Source organism: Atractosteus spatula, chromosome 14 (assembly GCF_055471065.1).
Source record: "Atractosteus spatula isolate fAtrSpa1 chromosome 14, fAtrSpa1.hap1, whole genome shotgun sequence".
Lineage (NCBI taxonomy): Eukaryota > Metazoa > Chordata > Actinopteri > Semionotiformes > Lepisosteidae > Atractosteus > Atractosteus spatula.
In genome coordinates this window covers 43,877,673-43,883,672 of record NC_142719.1, presented here as the reverse complement: position 1 = coordinate 43,883,672, position 6,000 = coordinate 43,877,673, and positions in this window count along the sequence as shown.

Sequence of the window (6,000 nt, the reverse complement as noted above, 5' to 3'; positions counted from 1 at the left end):
ATCTGGCTTATTAGGTTGCTTAACGATCAATGAGCAAAGAATCCGATTTCATTTCATTTCATTGCATCATGCTGAGTTCAAGCTTCAATTTTACACCTAGCAAATACATTTGTGTCCAGTTGCTGGCTATCCGTGTAATTTTTTTTAAAATGTAATTGTTCTTAGTTTTGATCAGTCTAGAATCCTTTTGTGTTTGTCTTTTAATGGAAGTGATTAACTGAGGTTCGAGAGGGTCAGCAATGAAAATCAATCTCACACACCTGTTCCTAATCTCCATCACTACAGAAATCAGCTCTTTATATTGAGCACAAACTCCTCCCTTCGTATTCATCTCCAGCAGCCCTCCTCCTCCTCATCTCCACCTCACTGCTGCCCCTGGGTTCAGTCTGACTGGGGTTCGAGTCTCCTCTTCCTGTGGCCAGGAGGCTGCCCCTTAACCAGGCAGGTTAAAACAAACATATCCCACCAAATAATCCAAACGTTCACAAAGTATTCAGTTCCTTGATGTTATTGTCCCTCGGTTAATTATCAGTATTTCTATTATTAGGTATGATTTATATTTATATATTTCTAAACATGTTTATTTTAAAAACAATCTTTCTTTTTAAGACAGGGTCTCAGTGGGAGAATAGTCAGAGATGAGCAATCTGAACATTACCCATTACAGAACCACAGCATGTTCACTCTCCTAGCTCTCTGAGGGCTGTTGCCCGTATAAGCAAAATCTTAGCCATCACATGATGAAATTTGCATGATTCCCAAGTAGATTCCCAAAACCTCTCCGGAGTCCACCAAAACAGAGAGAGTTTGCAGTCTTCAGTGTTTCCACATAAGCTTTGGGCTGAATATAATTTAGTTCTAGGATTGCAGCTGCTGGCTATGAGCCACTATACAGTATGAGAAAACAGTTAAGCTCGCTTGACTGTTCATCCCTTTGAAAGCAGATGGTCCCATCCTGATGTGAGATATGTAATATATTTGACAGGACGATGGCATTATTTGAATGCAAAAAAAAAGTAATTGTCACTGTTGATTGTTTAAATATGGTGTGTACAGCCACAATGTTTATAATTTATCGCTTAAGCAAATAACACAGATTTTGAAGGCTTCCATGACTGCTGTGGAGACATTTACGTATTACACTGAAACATGAAAGGAAACAGAAGGCGATGAAATATGAACAAGCATCAAGGGTTCAAAATATTTCAGCCAGTGTGTTATCTGCATTATGGCCACACAGTTTCATGGTAACCTGGAGGCAGTCACATAGTCAGTGCAGAACAGGGACCAACAACAGCCCACAGTATGGTGTCAATTGCAATACACTGAAGGATTCTGGGTAGTCTGCCAGAGGGTCTGAAAGGTAATTTTAAAAATAATCGCAGCCTTTTGTATGACCCTTCACATCTTTGTTAAACCACACCACTGGAATTACATGATCTAAGTTGTGCACTGAAGGGCAGTGCTGCAGAGAGATACAACCCATTACAAATTTACACGTACATGCGAAAATATCCAAAACAAATTAGAAGTAGATGGGGCTCCTAATAGTTATTAATATAATTTTAACTTCACTCTAAAGCAGTAAAGCAGTAAAACAATATAATTCATTTTACATGTGCACATCACATGTATGTCAGCAAAAGGTTTTCATCTGTTGCTACATGTAGGGTTTATTTTGTGATTGTGCTTTGATTAACACTAGGACAACAGGAGGTGGCCTGTGGTTTGGTGTGTTTGAGGTAATAGCTTATAAAAAGCACATTACACATGTGCCCTTGCAGCCTGGTGTACTGACTGGAGCTCACCCGCAGGATTATCACAGACCTTTTCTCTTTGGATAAACAGAATACTGTACCTTTCCGATACTGTACATCCATATGGAAGCTCAGTACTGTGAAAAGATATCAACCCTTTAGCTTTCATATACAGTATGCCATGTTAGTCAGTGATGTTTCCTTTACTATCATAAAATACAAGAAGATAAACTTTAATATTTCTGAAGTCACATCAATCGCTTTTCTTCATTATTTGCTGTTATCATTGTGGGTAAAAACTGACTTCCAAGCCTCTTTCCTAGCTGGTAAAGAACAGGCCTCAATCTTCAACAACCTGACCTTATCTAAAGCTTGGGAAAGCAGTAGCCTTGTCCATTATGAATAGTGAATGCTTTCATATTGCTGAACATGGCATGTAACCCAGAAACCTTTCATAACATAAGGTCAAGAATGCTTCCTGTGTGTTCTTTATGCATTGTGAAGGTCACTTAAATGACTGAGGTGCAATGTACTGTAATTATGGATGGGTTATCAATGAGGGTTGGAATAGGCCATTTTCACTACAAAACTGAGTTTTGATAGATTCTCATTAAATGATCCATGTAGCAGCTTCTCATTTTTCTTACTACAAATTTAAAAGAGGAAAATGGCACATAAGAATGTTTGATGCTCCAGAGGACAGCTAAAGGACCATATTCTCTCCAGAGCCGTCTGGTAGATTTAATGAAAAGCCAATGGTTTTATATGGCTTATATGGCTTTTGCATATTGACTTCTATTGGCTGCTCCAACACTGACCAGTAGTTTTCCATCTCTTTTAATGGTCCTGTGCAACATGTGTATCCAGATGGTGAGGTTATGAATGAGGTTAAAATATGTATCAGTGATTTTTACAGGGATATACAGATACACAGTCTTTAAATTGTGCAACATTATATTGATCTGAACATGACATTGAAGCTATTTTGGGACCGAATATGTTTTGTCATTGAACATACTTTTTACTGTGTTTTTTTTATTTAAGATTTTTTATTGCATTGAAAGAGATACGGATGAGATGTAAAATCAAGGTCCTGACTCTCTGTGGTCATTAAAAATCCCAGGGTGTTTCTCGAAAAGAATAGGGGAGTTTCCCTGGCATCCTGGCCAGATTTCCCTTTGGCCCTTACCAGTCATGGCCTCCTAATAATCAAAATCTCTGACCTGGCTTCATCACTCTGCTCTCCTCCCCACTGAGAGCTGGTGTGTGGAGAGCATACTGGCGCATCATCCAGATGGGGCTGCACACTGGTGGTGGTGGAGGGGATCCCCATTACCTGTGTGGAGTGTCCAGAATGAATGATTAATTCTTATTATTATTTGTTATTCAAACTAGGTCAGACAACCCCTCTTATTTGTAGCCTTATTGTTTCCGAGGATCCTGTGTGTAGCTGTGAATTCTGCACGATGAAGAGGCAATCAATCCAAAATCGTAATCCAGAAGCAAGGTCAATAGGAGAAGCTATAGATCAGGTAACCAGATAGGTCTGAGACAAACTGAGAAGACAATCCAAAAGGCAAAATCCGAGAGACGAGATGGAAGAGGGAAAAGTTAGGCCCAAAAACCGGGAAATGATGGTATAAACTGAGAATCTGACACACAAGTGGTATCCTGTCTGACATATCTGAATCTTGAAAAGTCTCAGTACGTTAATAAAAGGTGCAATCCAAGAAAATGCAGAAGAAGTAAGAAATTGCTTAATTTTTGCTCTTTTTCCGTAAAAGGAATTGACCTTTTTTAGAGACCTAGAAATAAGGTGAGACCTCTTACCTTTCTTGAAAATTAATCGCTCACACCCAGAATATAAACAACACATATAAACAACAAACCTCTGCACACTGCAGTGATGGTGTCCTTGAAGTTTGTTATAGAGTTTAGATTATTATTGCCTAATGCATTGGTATTTCATCACATGATGTGTAGGGGTCCTGATACAACATTCACCTTTCAATTTGAATTGGTATGTGATTAAATTTATATAACACAGACAGCAGGGGGGTGTTTACAATAGACCATGTGAGAATAGATTTTCAGCCTGACCTCCTGTCATACTCTGCAATGTCAGGGAAATAAAATGCCATTTCACAGCCTCTTTGAAAAATAGATGCAAGGACTGTCGCTCCTCATTCAACAAATATTCACCAGACCACCAAATATTGCCTGGAGTCATTTCAGAAGCTGACCTGATTCTTAATCACATCCCATTATTTAAAGTTAGATCGGTTAGATCACATTTGACTTATAAAGCACATCTTTCAAGCTTTGCATCTCAAAGCATTGTACCTGATTGCCTTAAATAAATCATTTTCTAATGCAAGAAAAAGCAGAAAAAATAGATGAAGAAAATGGTTAAATGTTGAAGCACAAAAGTAGGTTTTAAGCCGTGTTCTAATAATATTTACACCTTCAGAGATTCATATAGACATGCGCAAGGAATGCCAAGGCATCAGTCTTTAAAGTTCGTCTTTATTTGTTATCCACTCATAAATACCGTGGACTGACTGAGCCACGTGCTCATCCCTCAAAACATCTTGCATCCTTTCGTTAGTGTCCACAACCTTCTCACCCTCCTATGTAGTGAATTGAATACACTTTCCATGCACAAATACATCAGGAACTTCCTGACATATAAACAGTAGAACATTTTTCTTCCCCCAGAGTCACAGAGCATTTCACACATAACATGGGAGCCACATTGCCCACCATTAAAGTTCAGCAACCAGACACCAGACAGCGGTGGACACTATTTTAACAATTCAAACTTAGGAAATGGAGTTCCTGAATTCCTGAGGAATATTCTTCAAATATTTCTCCAAACTGCTACTTATAATACTCAAAGAAAAGATTTGCCTAGCTGAACTACTTGAACCGGACAGTTGTTTTAGACAAAACTGAAATTAATGTCATGAAACAGTTAATGTCATTTTTTAAAATGGCACATTTGTAGAAAATAATTTTAGTCGCTATTATTTCAGTGTCAGTAAAGGTTTTTAGAGCAGTCCTCTGGGACCCAGCTTTCAGAGGAGCTGTTGCTATGGGAGACATGATGCGCCTCGGACGCTGGCTTGTCATTCAGAGCGACTGGCTGTATGCTGACCTGGAGACAATCAAGCTCTCACCATGTTGCAGAGAAGACAGGCTGTCACGTGTCAACAGACACATGCACCTGCTTGGAACTGTTGCAGGAGGACGAAGACGTCTTCTGTCAGTCAGGCTCAGCATTCGATGAAAAGCACAGCTTACGTCAGCTTTACACCGGCTTTAAGAATTAGAATTGTTGTTGTCGCTGTGAATGACTTCTATATCTCCATAGTGAAGAAATTAATAAAAACATGTCTTCAAAGCTGTAATAGTACATAAGGACTGGCACTTTTTAGAGGAGGAGAACGTGGAACAAGTCTAGAATCCTCAAAGGTATTGGAAAAGTATTCTGCTCCTACAGCAAACTGCATGTGAGTAGAACGACAGACTACAATACTGTTAGAGTCTTGTGCAGGTGTTTGCAGTAAGAGCTACTTCACACACAGGACAGCCTCGGGGGCTGAGCCTGACTGGACCATGAGAAAACAGTGAAACACTAGTGCATTTGTACGCTTTGTCTTGACAAAGTATTCACTTCCTGCAAAGTTTGCACTTTTCATTGCTGTCTGACTTTGCACTCAGCATACTTTCAAAGAGGAATCTATATTTAGAATCTACAAAATGGTCTCTGAACAAATGCTAAAAAATGCTGATAATATGTAAATTAATTGGATGTTAAAGAAAATTAGAAAATACTCATTTGCCCATATAGTCAACAGAAAACCCTAAAACAGTTCAGGTGTAAAAGAATAGGTTTAAAAAGTAATTATCTATCTCTGTGTCTGATCAACTTTAACTTGACTTCAGAGTACAGTAAATGTGTCTGTCTAATACCAATCCCTCAGATATTGAATTTCTTGCCACAACTGGTAGAGATACGACAAATTGACCGTGAAGCCCAAAGAGTTTTTGAAGCAATTCAAGGATAAAGTGGTAGAAAGGCACAGATCAGGTGAAGCTTACTTATCCTTTTACTGAATGTCATTGTGAAGCCAACGCTGACTTTGAAAGATTTACAAAGCTGTGCGTTTGAAATGGGAGTCAGTGTTCATACATCAACAATATCGACCTATCCAAAATCACTGACAGTAGTAACTGTGGA